This window comes from Nicotiana tabacum, chromosome 12 (genome assembly GCF_000715075.1).
Source record: "Nicotiana tabacum cultivar K326 chromosome 12, ASM71507v2, whole genome shotgun sequence".
NCBI classification, from domain to species: domain Eukaryota; kingdom Viridiplantae; phylum Streptophyta; class Magnoliopsida; order Solanales; family Solanaceae; genus Nicotiana; species Nicotiana tabacum.
In genome coordinates this window covers 129,632,994-129,651,921 of record NC_134091.1, presented here as the reverse complement: position 1 = coordinate 129,651,921, position 18,928 = coordinate 129,632,994, and positions in this window count along the sequence as shown.

Genomic DNA, 18,928 nt, shown 5'->3' with positions numbered 1-18,928 from the left:
CTTACTTGGACTCAATTTTCTAATATGTTCCTCAGAGTCTTAGATATGCATAGCGCGCAGAGTTTGAGCAGTTGCACCAGGGTTCTATGACAGTGTCAGAGTATGCGGTCTGATTCAGTGATTTGGCTAGGCATGCACCAGCCTCAGTTGCTACTGCTCGAGAACGGGTTCACCGAGTTATTGAGGGTCTCCACCCGAGTATCAGATTCAGTATGGCTCGAGAGCTAGAGATAGACATCACATACCAACAAGTGGTGTCAATTGCTAGGAGATTGGAAGGTACGGATCCGGGAGAGGGAAGAGAGAAGAGAGAGAAGCTTAGAGACCCAGAGATTCGGGCACGTATAATAATTCTCGTGCCCTAGCTGCAGCCCGTCATGGTAGAGGCTATGTTAGTCGTCCTATTCAAGTGGTATTTCGGCTACTCCCAGACCTCAAGTTCCATATTATGCACCGTCAGTGTCTATTGTACCTCATATACGAGGTGCTTTCAGTGGGCAGTCTAGTCGATCAGGCCCAAGCCAGTCCTAGCAGCTACATCCTCTGAGGGCTTATTTTGAGTGTGGTGACACTCGTCATAGAATGAGGGATTGCCCCAGATTTAAGAGGGTGCACATCCATATATTTCTCAAGCCCCACCTGTTCCACAAGGCCCTCAGGCTTCTCAGGCCATGATTACTGCACCGGTTGCCACCCCACATGCACATCCATCCAGAGGTGGAGGTCGGACAGGTAAATGCCGTCCTAGAGAGGGAGGCCAGGCCAGATATTATGCCATTCCTGCTAGAACAGAGGTTGTTACATCTGATTCTGTTATCACAGGTATTATTCTGGTATGTCATAGAGATGCATCAGTCTTATTTGATCCAGGCTCCACTTGTTCTTATGTGTCATCTAATTTTCCCCATATTTGGGCGTATCCCATGATTCTTTGAGTTCTTCAATTTATGTATCTACACCCGTGGGTGAATCTATTATTGTGGACCGTGTGTATCAATCGTGGTTAATTGTTATCAGTGGTTTTGAGACCAGAGCTGATTTATTATTGCTCAGTATGGTGGATTTCGATATTATTTTGGGCATGGACTAGTTGTCGCCCTATCATGCTATTCTTGATTGTTACGCCAAGACGGTGGTGTTGGCTATACCAGGTCTGTCGTGGCTAGAGTGGAGAGGTACCTCAGATTATGTTCCTAGCAGGGTTGTTTCATTTCATAAGGCTCAACAGATGGTTGAGAAGGGGTGTTATGTGTAACTGGCCTATGTGAGATATGTTAGTGTTGATACTCCTACCGTGGAGTCAGTTCCTATAGTAAGGGAGTTTCCTGATATATTTCCAGCGGATCTTCCAGGTATGCCACCCGACAGGGATATTGACTGTGGCATTGATTTGTTACCTGGAACTCAGCCCATTTCTATTCCGCCATATCGTATGGCCCCAGCAGAGTTGAAATAATTAAAAGAGCAGTTCCTGTCTTATTTGTGAAAAAGAAGGATGGTTCTATGCAAATGTGTATTGATTATCGCTAGTTGAACAAGGTTACAGTGAAGAACATGTATCCATTGTCTCGTATTGATGACCTATTTGATCAGCTTCAGGGTACCAGGGTGTTCTCTAAAATTGACTTGCGTTCAGGCTATCATCAGTTGAAAATTCGGGAGCCAGATATCCTGAAGACTGCTTTCAAGACTCGGTATGGTCATTATGAGTTTCTTGTAATGTCATTTGGGCTGACAAACGTCCCAGCAGCATTTATGCATTTGATGAACAGTGTATTCCAGCCCTATCTTGACTCCTTCGTCATTTTATTTATTGACGACATTCTGGTGTATTCCCGTAGTCTGGATGCTCATGAGCAGGACCTGAGGACTGCGCTTCAGGCTTAGAGAGAAAAGAAGTTATATGCAAAATTTTCAAAGTGTGAATTTTGGCTTGATTCAGTGGGAATTTTGGGTCATATAGTTTCATGCGAAGGGATCAAGGTGAATCCGAATAAGATTGAAGCACTAAAGAGTTGGTCCAGATCGTCCTCAGCTATGGAGATCCGGAGTTTTCTGTAATGACCCAACCGGTCATTATGACTTTTAGAACCGTGTTCCCTAAAATAAAACTCCCTGTATGTACTTTTATTAATTTATGACTTGCAGGGATGGTTGGTTCTGTATTTGGAAGTGTTCGGGTTGAAATAGGAACACTTGCGGGCCGAACGCCTCGGCAGAATAGATGCATCTATGGATCGTGCCACACATCACTCGGTAGTATACACGACACTCTGGAATGGGCCGTACGACCTCGGCAAAAATCGTGCCTAATAAAAATAATAATTACACGATGCCTTGGTATTTTAATTGCAGATTGTGAATTTAATTAATAGATTGGAGATTGTTGTATTTGAAGGAATTAAATTGTTTTTGTTGGTTAAATAAATTGTTGTTAACTCTATGATTCATGTTGATTTAAATAATTTTATTTTTATTTCAATTTTTATTATTGACCTTAGTGAGTGTCAAAGTCAACTTCTCATCTCTACCTCGTCAAGATTAGGCTTGATACTTACTGGGTACACGTTGTTTACGTACTCATACTACCCTTGCTGCACTTTTTGTGCAGGACCTGAGGCAAGTACTAGTGGGGGACCTATCATCTTACACCCACGTTATCCATAGGCGTCGTGGTGAGCTGCTTTTCTGAGTCATTCTGTAATTACCAGTGCCTCTTCTTGCATTTTCATTATATCTATTTTTATTTCAGGCAGTATTTGGAGTTTCGTATAATCTACTAGATGATCATACACTTGTTATACCAGGTCTTGGCTCACACGTTGTTAGAATTTGGAATGGTATTATTTTCTTGGATTTAAGTTAATCGGTATCTTTTTTTAATTTCTTTAATATTTCAAATAAAATAATAAAATTACTTAGAAAATTATTCTGAAAATAATTGATATATGTGTAATTTATTAGTTGGCTTGCTTAGCTGTAGTGTTGGGCGCCATCACAACCTTTAGGTGAAATTGGGTCGTGACAACATGGTATCAGACCACTAGGTTCACGTAGGTCTCACAAGTTATGAGCAAGCCTAATAGAGTCTTGCGGATCGGTACGGAGACGTCTATACTTATCTTCGAGAGGCTATAGGGTGTTAGGAAACTACCTTTCTTCATCTTCCATCGTGCAATTGATGTAGTACTAAATATCTTTCTCCTACTCTCTCACAGATGGTGAGAACGCACTCGGATGAGGCTCCAAACCAGGGAAGAGCTACTCCCCCAGTTGCTAGAGGCCGAGGCAGAGGCAGAGGGAGGGCTCCAGTCCATTGTAGGGGATGAAGACATCCCAGGACAGTTCCAGTTATGCCGCCAGTGGATCCAGTAGAGGATCCCATTATTGAGGAGCAGGGTGAGGTGCCTGTGGCAGAGCCAGCTCCGGTAGATTTCACATTTGCACCGGGATTCTAGGATGTTATGGCTCATATGCAGACCCAGCCATATCTCAGGCAGGCGGGAGAGCACAGACACCTACCGCACAGGCTCAGGGATAGGCAGCTATTGTATATCAGACCCAGGGTGCACTACCCGTGGGTGGAGCCTAGCCAGTGGCAGCAGCTACACCTGAGCCCAGGCCAGCTGCAGCCGCTGATCCGCAGAAACTATTGGACAAATGGACTAGCTACATCCTCCTGTCTTTGGGGGTGAGCGACATAAGGATCCCCAGGACTTCATTGATCGGTGCAGGGATAGACTGCACAACATGAGGATATTAGAGTCTTGTAGGGTTGACTTTTCTACTTTTCAGCTAGAAGGCAGAGCCCGTAGATGGTGGAAGTCTTATCTTCTTGGCAGACCAGCAGATCCTCCTCCAATGACTTAGGACAGGTTCACCTGTATTTTCCTGGACAGGAATATTCCACCCTCCCAGAGGGAAGAGTTGAGGTTTCTGTTTGAGCAGCTCCAGCAGGGTCAGATGTCAGTGACCGATTATGAGGCGAGGTTCTCTGAGTTATCTTGCCATGCACTTATGATACTCCCTACTGAGGCGGAGAGAGTGTGGAGGTTTGTTGCGGGTTTACATACTGGCATTCGGGCCACTATGGCTCGAGAGGTTTAGAGGGGTACTTCTTATGACCAAGTCGTGGAGATAGCCCGGAGGATTGAGGGTGTGCGTCAGCGGATCCGAGAGCAGGTTATGAGAGAGAAGCGGTTTAGTGTCACGACCCAATTTCCCCTCCGTGTGACGTCGGGATGGCACCTAGTCTCTACAACTAGGTAAGCCTAACATTTTGCGGAATAATGAAATAAAAACATAAATTTAACCAACTATTCAAAAATACACAACAAATCCCAAAACCCGAAACATCGTGAATCACAAACTATAGAAAGAAAAAGCTAGTGTCTCTATACATCAGAGTCTAACAAGGAAAAATACGGAATATAATGGACATGAGAAAGAGTAGAAGAGGACTCTGAGGACTGCGGACGCGGCACATATACCTTGAAGTCTCCAAAGCTGTCCTAGCTCACTAATAGTACGGCTGATAAAGTACACCTGGATCTGCACACGAAAAACATGTGCAGAGAGTAGCATGAGTACACCACAATCGGTACCCAGTTAGTGTCAAGCCTAACCTCGGTCGAGTAGTGACGAGGTCAGGTCAAGGCCCTACTGGTAAATATGTAATAAAACAATATAGAATGTAACACCGCAATAAAATAAAGGCTAAAATTTAACAACAATGAAATCATAGAAGGTAACAACTTAGTACACAGAAGCACAACATGGGATCTCCCGAGATACCGTCCTGTAGTCCCAAACGTAAATGTGCAGGGGGATCTCCCGGAATACTGTTCCGTAGTCCCAAAATAAATATGCAGGGGGATCTCCCGGAATACCATTCCGTAGTCCCAAAATAAATGTGCAGGGGGATCTCCCGGAATACCGTTCCGTAGTCCCAAAATAAATGTGTAGGGGGATCTCCCGGAATACCGTTCCGTAGTCCCAAAGTAAATATGCAAGACAGGGGGATCTCCTAGAATACCGTTCCGTAGTCCCTAAGTAAATATGCAGCGCGAATGATAGAAATACAACTACATAACAAAATTCTTACAATTTAGACTAAATACCAGTCAAGGAAGAAGCAGGAAATTCACTAAGCATGTTGCACATAATTCACATAAACAATTAAGACACGTAGGCATGTTGTATTAGACTAAACATGATAGCTACACATATTGGAATAACTCAATTAAGAATGAAAATAGATTAGTACTCATAAAAATGATATAACTCAAAATAACAGGAAAACATGTTGCTGCTCAGTAAGAAAATTGGGTTTTCCACAACTAGACCGTGTACGTACTCCTCACCTCACGTACACAGTGCTCACAAAGCATAATAGTTCAAATCTTAAGGAGATTTCCCCCACACAAAGTTAGGCAAGCCACTTACCTCGAACCAAGCTCAATCAGTCGGTCACAATGCCTTTCCCACGAATATCCGGCTCTGAATGGCCCAAATCTCGCCAAAAGCAATTACATATCATAAATACAACAATAATAGACTCATCTAATTAATGAAATCAACACTTTAAAAAAATCACGAAGCCCTTCGGTTTTAACCACTGCCCAGGTATTTTCGCACCTGCGGAACCTGGGCTCACACCTGCGGGTGCGCTTGTGCGGAAATTGTGCACTTCTGCGCAATTCACTTGCCCCCTGCCTTCGCACTTGTGACGAAAGGGCCGCACCTGCGCGTGCGAGCCTGCGAAAATCCCTTTCGCTTCTGCGTACCTTGCGAACTGCCTTGCGCATTTGCGGGCATCGCAGATGCGGCCTTTTTCCACGCACCTGCGACCCCTGACCAATCCACCCAACTCACCTTCTACGCCAATTTGTTCGCACCTGCGGGCAGCCTTATGCAGGTGCGATTACAGCAGAACCAGCCTAACACCAGAAAAATCTTCCAAGTCCAAAATAGATCCGATAACCATCCGAAACTCACTCGAGGCCCCCGGGACATCAACCAAACATACCAACCAATCCTAAAACACCATACGAACTTAGTCGAGCACACAAATCACATCAACTAATGCTAAAATCATGAATCACCCTCCAATTCAAACTTAAAGAACTTAAAACTTCAAATTCTTATAACCGATGCCGAAACCTATCAAACCACGTCCGAATGACCTTAAATTTTGCACACGAGACATATTCAACATTACGTGCCTACTCAAACTTCAGGAATCGGAGTCCGACCCCAATATCAAAATTTCCACTACCGATCTAAATCTCAAAAAATTCGATTTTTGCCATTTCAAGCGCAAATGAGCTACGGGCCCCCAAAACATATTCCGGACACGCCCCTAAGTCCAAAATTACCTAACGGAGCTAACGGAATTCCATTCCGGAACCGTCTTCACATAGTTCCGACTACGGTCCAAATTCTAAGATTTAAGCTCTCAGTTAGGGACTAAGTGTCCTAAAACACTACGAAACTCAAATCCAATCATCCTGGCAAGTCACAATAACAGAAATAGATATGGGGAAAGTAGTTAATAGGGGTTCGGGGCTCTAACTCTCAAAACGATCGGCCGGGTCATTACATCCTCCCCCTCTTAAAACAATTGTTTGTCCTCGAATGATCATAGAGACAGACTTGAAGTGGTGAAAAGATGAGGATAACGGCTGCGCATATCCTGCTTGGTCTCCCAAGTTGCCTCCTCGACCGGTTGTCCCCTCCTATGAACCTTCACGGAAGAAATGTTCTTTGACCTTAGCTTTCTTATCTGCCTGTCTAAAATAGCCACTGGCTCCTCAACATAAGATAGATCCTTGTCCAATTGAACTGAGCTGAAATCCAACACATGGGACGGATCGCCGTGATACTTCCGGAGCATAGAAACATGCAATACCGGATGAACTTCTGCTATAATGGGAAGCAAGGCAAGCTTATAAGTAACCTCCCCAACTCGATGCAATACCTCAAATGGACCAATGAACCTTGGGATCAACTTTCCCTTCTTTCCGAATCTCATAACGCCCTTCATAGGTGAAACCCGGAGCAAGACCCGCTCTCTAACCATGAATGCAACATCGCGAACCATTAGGTCTGCGTAACTCTTTTGTCTGGACTTGGCTATGCGAAGTCTATCCTAAATCACCTTAACCTTTTCCAAAGCATCCTGAACCAAGTCCGTACCCAATAATCTGGCCTCGTCAGGCTCGAACCAACCCACTGGGGACCGACACCGCCTACCGTACAGAGCCACATACGTTTTCATTTGAATGTTGGACTGATAACTGTTGTTGTAAGGAAAATCCGCAAGTGGCAAGAACTGGTCCCAAGCACCCCCGAAATCTATCACACACGCACAGAGCATATCCTCTAATATCTGAATAGTGCGCCCGGACTGCCCGTCCATATGTGGGTGAAATGTTGTGCTCAACTCAACCCGAGTACCCAACTCATGTTGTACATCTCTCCAGAACTGTGATGTAAACTGCGTACCCCGGTCAGAGATAATAGATATCGATATGCCATGAAGCCTGTCGATCTCACGGATGTAGATTCGAGCTAGTTGCTCGGAAGAATAGGTAGTCATCACAGGAATGAAATGAGCTGACTTGGTCAGCCTGTCCACAATCACCCAAACTGCATCAAACTTCCGCTAAGTCCGTGGGAGACCAACAATGAAGTAAATAGTGATTCGCTCCCATTTCCACTCCGGAATCTCTATCTTCTGAAATAACCCACCCGGTTGATGATGCTCATACTTCACCTGCTGGCAATTTAGACATCTAGCCACATACTCTACTATGTCTTTCTTCATCTTCCTCCACTAATAATGTTGCCTCAGGTCCTGATACATCTTCGTGGCACCCGGATGAATAGAGTACCACAAGCTGTGAGCCTTTTGAAGAATCAACTCACGCAAACCATCTACATTGGGCACACATAGCCTACCCTCCATCCTTAATGCACCATCATCTCCAATAGTGACCTCCTTTGCATCATCGTGCTCGACCGTGCCCTTAAGGACAAACATATGAGGGTCATCATACTGACGCTCCCTTATACGATCATAAAGAGAAGACCGAGAGACCACACAAGCCAATACTCGACTCGGCTCAGAAATATCCAATCTCACAAACTGGCTAGCTAAGGCCTGAACATCCAACGCCAATGGCCTCTCTGCTGCTGGTAGATATGCTAAACTCCCCAAACTCTCTGCCCGGCGACTCAAAGCATCGGCCACCATATTGGCCTTCCCAGGGTGGTACAAAATAGTGATATTATAATCCTTAAGTAGCTCCAACCACCTCCGCTGACATAAGTTAAGATCTTCTGCTTAAACAGATGCTGCAAACTCCAATGATCGGTGTAAATCTCACAAGGAACACAATACAAATAATGTCGCCATATCTTCAAGGCATGAACAATAGATGCTAACTCAAGATCGTGGACATGATAGTTCTTTTCGTGCACCTTCAGTTGTCTGGACGCGTAGGCAATCACCCTACCATCCTGTATCAACACCGTGCCGAGACCAATACGCGATGCATCATAATATACAGTATAAGACCCCGAACCTGTAGGTAATACCAATACTGGGCTATAGTCAAAACTGTCTTGAGCTTCTGAAAGCTCTCCTCACATTCCTCTGTCCACCTAAATGGAGCATCCTTCTGGGTCAGCCTGGTCATAGGTGCTGTAATAGATGAGAATCCCTCTACAAAGCGACGGTAATACCCCGCCAAACCAAGAAAACTTCGGATCTCTGTAGCTGAGAATGGCCTGGACCAACTCTGCATTGCTTCAATCTTCTTCGGATCTACCTTGATCCATCACAAGACACTATGTGGCCCAAGAATGCCACTGAATCAAGCCAGAATTCACACTTAGAAAATTTTGCATACAACATATTCTCTCTCAAAGTCTAAAGCACGGTCCTCAGGTACTGCTCATGATCCTCCCGACTCTAGGAGTATACCGGAATGTCGTCAATAAACACAATGATGAATGAGTCAAATTAAGGTCGGAACACACTGTACATCAAGTGCATAAAAGTTGCTGGGGCATTGGTCAACCCAAAAGACATCTCAAGAAACTCATAGTGACCATATCTGGTCCTGAAAGCAGTCTTCGGGATATCCGGCTCCCGAATCTTTAACTGATGATAACCTGAACGTAAGTCAATCTTGGAAAACACTTTGGCACCCTGTAACTGATCAAATAAGTCATCAATACGAGGCAATGGATACCTGTTCTTCACTGTGACTTTGTTCAACTGGCGGTAATCAATACACATCCGCATAGAACCATCCTTCTTCTTCACAAATAAGACAGGGGCACCCCAAGGTAACACACTCGGCCGAATGAAGCCTTTATCAAGCAATTCTTGTAACTGCTCTTTCAACTCCTTCAATTCAGGAGGAGCCATACGATATGGAGGAATAGAGATGGGCTGAGTGCCCAGCAATAAATCAATGCCAAAATCAATATCTCTGTCGGGCAGCATGCCCGGAAGATCAGCTGGAAACACATCTGGAAAGTCCCTCACTACTGGAACTGACTCAACTGTAGGGGTATCAATACTGACATCTCTCACATAAGATAGATACGAATCACACCCTTTCTCAACCATTCGTTGAGCTTTAAGAAAAGAAATAACTCTACTGGGAGTATACTCTAAGGTACCTCTCCACTCAAATCATGGTAAACCAGGCATAGCCAGCGTCACGATTTAAGCGTGGCAATCAAGAATAGCATAATGGGGCACCAACCAGTCCATGCCCAAAATAATATCAAAGTCCACCATGCTGAGCAATAATAAATCGGCTCTGGTCTCAAAACCACTAAGAGCAATCAAACACGACCGATACACAAGGTCCACAACAAGAGAATCTCCCATAGGAGTAGATACATAAATAGGGGAACTCAAAGAATCCCGAGATACGCCCAAATACGGGGCAAAATAAGAGGACACATAAGAATATGTAGAGCCTGGGTCAAATAATACCGACGCATCTCTGTGACAGACCGGAACAATACATGTAATGACAGAATTAGAAGCAGCTACCTCTATACGCGCAGGAAGTGCATAATATCTGGTCTGGCCTCCCCTCTAGGGCGACCTCTACCTCCCCGACCTGGTTGAGCAGGTGGGTGGCAGCTGGTGCTGTAATCATAGCCTGAGGACCCGGTGGAGCACGTTGTGGCTGAAAGGTCTATGGAGGTGCACCCCTCCTAATCCTGGTGCAATCCCTCACTATGTGGCGAGTGTCGCCATACTCAAAACAAGCTCTGGGAGGGCGTGGCTGTTGTGACTGGCTCGGGCCAGGTCTGCTAAACTGGCTGCTAGGAACACCCCGTGTAGGAGGCACGCTAGATATTGGTGGTGATAAGGCTCGTGGGGTCTAGAAGGAGCTGGAACATTGTTGGAGGCTGGAAGAGCTGAATGAATGGGTCGCCTCACATAACCCCTACCATGGCGAGCTGCTGGGACACGAGCTCCCGAATAATAACCAGCCTCTGGACACCTCTTGGCCTCCCTCTCCTCTCTATCCCGGGCAAACATGCCTTCGAATCTTCTGGCAATACCCACAACCTGCTGATAAGAAATATTCATCTCCAATTCCCTGGCCATACTACTACGGATGCTGGGATGGAGACCCTCAATAAACCGTCGAACCCTCTCTCGAACTGTGGTAACTAAGGCCGGTGCAAGTCGGGCCAAATCGATGAAGTGAACTGCATACTCTGACACAGTCATAGCACCCTGGCGCAATTGCACAAACTCCGTGCACCATAAGTCCCTGAGGCTCTGAGGGACATACTCTCTCAAAAATATGTCCGAGAACTGAGTCCATGTAAGTGAAGCTGCCTCAGCCGGACTACTCAACTCATAAGCACGCCACCACTGATAGGCTGATCCTCTAAGATGGAATGTAGTAAAAGAAACCCCGCTCGTCTCCGCTACGACCATAGTACGAAGAATGCGATGACACTCCTCCAAAAAACCATAAGCATCATCTGTAGCCAATCCGCTGAAGGTAGGTGGGCGGTACTTCTTGTACCTCTCAAGTCTGAGTTGCTCCGCCTCAGAAGCTACTGCCCTAAACTCGGGTTGAGTTAGAGCTACCTATTGCATTGGTACAATCTATGGAACCTGGTCGACCTGAACCCGCTGCTCTGGAGTACCGGTGATGGGGGTCTGTGCTCCTCACCCGGCCTAAGATGTGGCAGGAGTAAGTGGAATCAATCCAGCCTGAGCTAAGGTGCTGAACATGCTCAGAAACTGGGCTAGAGTCTCCTGGAGGGCTGGTACAGCAACAGGTATCTCAGGTGTCTGCCCTCCAGCTTGAGCTACTGGGGGCTCCTCTGTAGCAGCTCGTGCGGGTGCTCTGGCTGCACCACATGGACGTCCTCGGCCTCTACCCCAGCCCCGGTCTCTCGCGGCTCTAGTAGGGACGCTGGCGGCTGGTACGTGTCCTCACCATCTGTGAGAGAATAGAATACAGAAGTTTATAATCTTTGAAGTCAACAAATTTTTTGCATGACAAGGAATCAAAGTAGTGAAATTTTCCTAACAATTTCATAGCCTCCCGAAGATAAGTACAGACATCTCTGTATCGATCCGCGAGACTCTACTAAACTGGTTTGGGACTCACGACACCTATGAACCTAGAGCTCTGATACCAAATTGTCACGACCCAATTTCCCCTCCATGTGATGTCGTGACGGCACCTAGTCTCTACAACTAGGTAAGCCTAACATTTTGCGGAATAATGAAATAAAAATATAAATTTAACTAACTATTCAAAAATACACAACAAATCCCAAAACCCGGAACATCGTGAATCACAAACTACAGAAAGAAAAATCCAGTGTCTCTATACATTAGAGTCTAACAAAGAAAAATACGAAAGATAAATAGACATGAGAAAGAGTAGAAGGGGACTCCGAGTCTGTGGATGCGGCAGATATACCTTGAAGTCTCCAAAGTTGTCCCGGCTCACTAATAGTGCGGCTGATAAAAGCATGAGTACATCACAATCGGTACCCATTAAGTGTCAAGCCTAACTTCGGTCGAGTAGTGACGAGGTCAGGTGAAGGCCCTACTGGTAAATATGTAATAAAACAATATAGAGTGTAATACCGCAATAAAATATAGGCTGAAATTTAACAACAATGAAATCATAGAAGGTAACAGCTTAGTACATATAAACACAACAGGGGATCTCCCGAGATACCGTCCCGTAGTCCCAAACGTATATGTGCAGGGGGATCTCCCGGAATACCGTTTCGTTGTCCCAAAATAAATGTGCAGGAGGATCTCCCGGAATACCGTTCCATAGTCCCAAAATAAATGTGCAGGGGGATCTCCCGGAATACTGTTCCGTAGTCCCAAAGTAAATATGTAGCGCGAATGATAGAAATACAACTACATCACGAAATTCTCACAATTTAGACTAAGTACCAGTCAGGGAAGAAGCAGGAAATTCATTAAGCATGCTGCACATAATTCACATAAATAATTAAGACACGTAGACATGTTGTATTAGACTAAACATGATAGCTACACATATTGGAATAACTCAATTAAGAATGAAAATAGATTAGTACTCATTAAAATGGTATAACTCAAAATAACAGGAAAACATGTTGCTGCTCAGTAAGAAAATCGGGTTTTCCACAACTAGCCCGTGTACGTACTCGTCACCTCACGTACACGGCGCTCACATAGCACAATAGTTCCAAATCTTAAGGGGATTTCCCCCACACACATACAAAGTTAGGCAAGCCACTTACCTCGAAAGGGCCGCACCTGCCTTTGCACCTGCGACGAAAGGGCCGCACTTGCACGTGCGGAAATCCCTTCCACTTCTGCGTACCTTGCGCACTTGCGAACAGCCTTGCGCATTTGCGGGCATCACAGATGCGGCCTTTTACCAAGCACTTGCGACCCCTGACCAATCCACCCAACTCCGCTTCTACTCTAATTTGCTCGCACCTGCGGGTAGCCTTACACAGGTGCGATTACAGCAGAACCAGCCTAGCACCAGAAAAATCTTCCAAGTCCAAAATAGATTTGATAACCATCCGAAACTCACCCGAGGCCCCCGAGACATCAACCAAACATACCAACCAATCCTAAAACACCATACGAACTTAGTCGATCCCAAAAATCACATCAACTAACACTAAAATCATGGATCACCCTACAATTCAAACTTAAAGAACTTGAAACTTCAAATTCCTACAACCGATGCCGAAACCTATCAAACCACGTCCGAATGAACTCAAATTTTGCACACAAGTCATATTCAACATTACGGACCTACTCCAACTTCCGGAATCGGATTCCGACCCCTATATCAAAATTTCCACTACCGGTCCAAATCTCCAAAAATTTGTTTTTTGCCATTTCAAGCCTAAATGAGCTACGGGACCCCAAATCACATTCCGGACACGCCCCTAAGTCCAAAATCACCTAACAGAGCTAACGGAACTGACGAAATTCTTTTCCGGAACCATCTTCACACAGTTCTGACTACGGTCCAAATTCTAAGACCTAAGCTCTCATTTAGGGACTAAGTGTCCCAAAACACTCTGAAACTCAAAATCAATCATCCCGGCAAGTCACAATAGCAGAAATAGATATGGGGAAAGCGGTTAATAGGGGTTCGGGACTCTAACTCTCAAAACGACCAGCCGGGTCATTACATTTAGGTATTCTAGAGAGTTCACAGGTGCTCCATCCGGAGGCAGAGGTCAGCTCGTGAGAGGGCAGTCCAGCAGGCCCCCATATCTAGCACCACCGCCTCCTTGAGGTGCTCTAGTGCGTACTTATTTCAGTGCTATACCAGAGAGTTCTTACTGCTCACCGGCTATTCAGGGTTCTTCCAGTAGGTGTTCAGGTCCCTAGGGCCAGACTCTTAGTCAGCAGCCCATCGCACCGAAGAGTTGTTACGAGTACGGGGATCCTAGTCACATACGGAGATTCTGCCTAGGCTTTGGGGTAGACCAGTGCAGCAAGGTCAGTAGCCTATGATTACCGCACCAGTTGCTCCACCAGTCGTCCGACCACTAAGAGGTGGAGGAGAGGTGGGTAGGGGTCGTCCTAGAGGTAGAGGTCAGCCAAGCGGAGGCCAGCCAGTTGGAGCTCCAGCTCGATTTTATGCTTTTCTGGCCAGACCAGATGCAGAGGCCTCAGATGCCGTAATTACAAGTATTATTTCTATTTGCGGAAAAGATGCTGCAGTATTATTTGATCTAGGATCTACGTATTCATATGTGTCATCTCTATTTGCTCATTTCCTGTGTGTTTCTTGTGAGTCCTTGAGTACTCCTATTTATGTGTCCACTCATGTGGACGATTCTGTTGTTGTGAATCAGATCTACCAGTCATGTATTATTACATTTTGTGGTTATGAAACTAGAGCAGATCTGCTATTGCTTGAGATGACCGACTTTGACATTATTCTGGGCATGGACTGGTTATCTCCATATCATGCTATTCTAGATTGTCATGCCAAGACTGTCACCTTGGCTATTCCAACATTGCCTAGACTGGAGGGAAAGGGTTTGTCTGTTAGTGCATTTAATCGGGTTATTTCTTTTATGAAGGCTCAACACATGGTTGAGAAGGGTTGTTTAGCTTATCTAGCCTATGTTCAGGATACTACTTCAGAGACTCCGGCTATTGATTCAGTGCCTGTAGTTCAGAAGTTCTCTAAGGTATTTCCTTCAAATCTTCCAGGTATGCAACCTAATCGTGATATTGATTTCTGTATTGACTTGGCTCTAGATACCCAGCCTATATCTATCCCACTGTATCGCATGGCTCCGAAATAATTGAAAGAATTGAAAGAACAACTTGAAGAGTTACTAGCCAAAGGGTTCGTCAGGCTGAGTGTATCGCTTTGGGGAGCACCGGTATTATTTATAAAGAAGAAGGATGGAACAATGCGAATGTGTATTGATTATCACCAATTGAACAAAGTCACTATTAAGAATAAGTACCCATTATTTGATGATCTATTTGACCAGTTGCAGGGTGCTAGGGTATTCTCTAAGATCGACTTGAGGTCGTGGTACCATCAGTGGAAGATTCGGGATTCGGATGTTCTGAAGACTACTTTACGGACTAGATATGGTCATTATGAGTTTCTGGTGATGTCCTTCGGTTTAACTAACGCCCCAACAACATTTATGGATCTGATGAACAGGGTATTCATGTCATATATTGATTTATTTGTCATTGTCTTTATTGATGACATTTTGATCTACTCCCACAGTAAGGACGAGCACGAGCAGCATATGAGAGTAGTGCTTCAGACATTGCGGGAACAAATACTATATGCTAAGTTCTCCAAATATGAGTTCTGGCTAGAGTCTGTAGCATTTTTGGGGTATATCGTATCGGGCGAGGGCATTAAGGTTGATCCCAAAAAGATTGAGGCAATTCAGAATTGGCATCGTCCCACTTCGGCGACTGATATTAGGAGTTTCCTAGGTTTAGCAGGTTATTATCGTCGGTTCATGGAGGGCTTTTCATCTATTGCGGCACCTTTGACCAAATTAACCCAGAAGGGTGCTCCATTCCGATGGTCCGATGATTGTGAGGTGAGCTTTCAGAAGCTCAAGACAGCATTGACTACAGCACAAGTGTTAGTGTTACCTTCCGGTTAGGGGATGTTTACAGTGTATTGTGATGCTTCACGCGTTGGTTTGGGTTGTGTATTGATGCAGGAAAGGCGAGTTATTGCATATGCTTCACGTCAACTGAAGCCCCACGAGAAGAATTATTCAGTGCATGATTTGGAGTTAGCTGCGATTGTTCACGCTCTTAAGATTTGGAGACATTATCTTTATGGGGTATCTTGTGAGGTTTACACTGATCATCATAGTTTTCACCATTTGTTCAAGCAGAGGATCTAAATTTGTGGCAGTACATATGGCTTGAGTTACTAAAAGATTATGATATTACTATCCCGTATCATCTAGGAAAAGCAAATGTGGTTGCAGATGACTTGAGTAGAAAGGAGGAGAGTATGGGTAGTTTGGCTTTCATTTCAGCAGAGGAAAGGCCATTAGCTTCGGATATTCAGTCATGGGTTAACAGACTTGTGAGGCAGGATATTTCAAAACCCAGTCGAGTTCTTGAATGTGTTGTAGCCCAGTCTTCACTATTTGAGCAGATCAAGACTCGCTAGTTTGATGATCCACATCTTTTGGTTCTTCGAGAAACGGTGCTATGGGGTGGTGCCAAGGAAATTACTATTGGCGCAGATGGTGTTCTGCGACTCCAGGATCGTCTATGTGTTCCTAATGTGGATGAACTGAGGAAAAAGATCCAAGAGGACGGACACAATTCTCGGTATTCTATTCATCTAGGTGCTACAAAGATGTATCGTGACCTGAGGCAGCATTATTGGTGGCGACGAATGAAAAAGGACATAGTTGAGTATGTACCTAGGTGTCTAAATTGCCAGCAAGTTAAATATGAGCACCAGAGGCCAGGTGGCCTACTTTAGCAGATGACTATACCAGAGTGGACTTTGTCGTTGGGTTGCCGCGGATCTTGTGGAAGTTTGATGCAGTTTGGGTGATTGTTGACAGGTTGACCAAGTTGGCACACTTTATTCAGGTTGTGACTATGTATACTTCAGAGAGGTTGGCCCAGATTTATATTCAGGAGATATTTCGGTTGCACGGTGTGCCAATTTCCATCATATCAGATAGAGGCCCTCAGTTTACTTCGCATTTCTGGAGAGCAGTACAGAATGAATTAGGGACCCGTGTAGAGCTCAGCACAGCCTTTCATCCGCAGACCGACGGGCAGTCAGAGCGAACAATTCTGATTTTGGAGAATATGCTCAGGGCATATGTGATAGACTCTAGAGGACAATGGGATCGTTTCTTGCCTTTGGCCGAGTTTGCTTATAATAACAGTTACCAATCCAGCATTGAGATGGCTCCATTTGAGGCTTTATATGGTCGGCGATGTCGTTCGCCCATCGGATGGTTTGAGCCCGATGAGGCTAAGTTATATGGTACTGATTTGGTGAAAGATGCCTTGGAAAAGGTAAAGTTGTTTCAGGAGCGACTTCGTACAACACAGTCCAGTCATAAGAGTTACGCGGATCAGAAAGCGCTTGATTTATCATTTATGGTGGGTGAAACAGTTCTCTTGAAGGTTTCGCCGATGAAGGGAATCATGAGATTCAGGAAGAAGGGCAAGTTGATCCCAAGGTTTATAGGCCCATTTGAGGTGTTGAGACGAGTTGGGGAGGTTGCATATGAGCTTGCCTTGCCTCCTAGTCTATCGGGAGTTCATCCGGTTTTCTATGTATCTATGCTCTGTAAGTAGCATGCTGACCTATCACATGTGTTAAACTTCAACACAGTTCAACTAGATAAGAGTTTTGGTTATGAAGATGAGCCAGTTGCCATTGTTGATAAACGAGTTTGCCAGTTGAGGTCCAAGAGGATTTTTGCAGCAAAAGTCCAGTGGAGGGGCCAACCAGACAAGGAAGCGACTTGGGATTCCGAGGAAGACATGCAGAGCAAATATCCACACTTATTTAGCACTCCAGGTATTATTCTAAACCCGTTCGAGGACGAACGTTTGTTTAAGAGGTGGAGAATGTAATGACCCAACCGGTCATTTTGACTTTTAGAACCTCGTTCCCTAAAATAAAACTCCTCGTATGTGCTTTTATTAATTTATGACTTACGGGGATGGCTGGTTCGGAATTTGGAAGTGTTCCGGTTGAAATCAGAACACTTGGTTCCTTAAGTTGGCTTTAAAAGGCTAAGTTTGACTTCGGTCAACATTTTTAGAAAACAACCTTAGAATCGGGATTTGACGGTTCCAATAGGTTCGTATGATGATTTCTGACTTGGGCGTATGATCGGATCGGGTTTTGGATAACCCGAGAGCGTTTTGGCGCTTAATAGTGAAAATTAACTATTTGAAGGTTTAAAGTTCTTTAAATTTGGTTTGGAGTAGGTTTTGGAGTAATGGAGGTCTGAATTGAATTTTGAGATCAGTAATAGTTTCGTAATGTCATTTAAGACTTGCATGCAAAATTTGGTGTCATTCCGAGTAGTCTAAGTATGGTTCGGCGCATTCGGAGAATTTGGAAAACTTGAAGTTCAAAGTTTGATCCAATTTGGTTTTGGGGTGTGATTCTTGGATTTGTTGTTTTTCCGCATTTTGAGAGTTCGAGTAGGTCCGTATCATGATTACAAACATGTTAGTGCCTTTAGACGGGGTCCCAAGGGGCTCGGGTATGTTTCGAACCGCCCGTAGCTAAATCTGAGAAACCAGATTTTCTAGTTCTGGTTTCCTTCTTCGCGTTTGCGAGAGGGAAATCGTGTTAGCGAAGAAGGATTTGGGGCAGTGGGCGAATTTCCCTTCGCTTTCACGGACAGTCTCACGTGTTCACGAATCCATGTGATCCTAGGCCTTCGCGTTCGCGAACCCCACTCGCGTTCGTGTAGGGGAAATGGGTCCAGGGAGGGCCAATGAACTTTGCTCTTCGCGTTCGCGATGCTCAGTCAACGTAGGCCTTCGCGTTCGCGAGACCCCTGTCGCGTTCGTGAAGGGTAGTTTTAAGGTTGTGAAATTTTGCCTTCGCGAATGCGAGGCCTTGACCTTGTTCGCGAAGAAGGGGTCACCAGTGCTGGGCAGAATGTTTTAAAAACGGGATTTCACCATTTATTAACCCCATTTCTTCCATTGTTGGGCGATTTCTGAGCTTTTTGATAGAGGCTTTCAACTAGCAACTTGAAGGTAAGTTAATTCTACACACTTTGAGTTAAATACATAGATTATGGGTAGATTATAACTAGTAAATCTTAGAAATTAAAGGTTTAGATGAAAAACCTAATTTTTTATAAAAACGAGATTTTTACCACG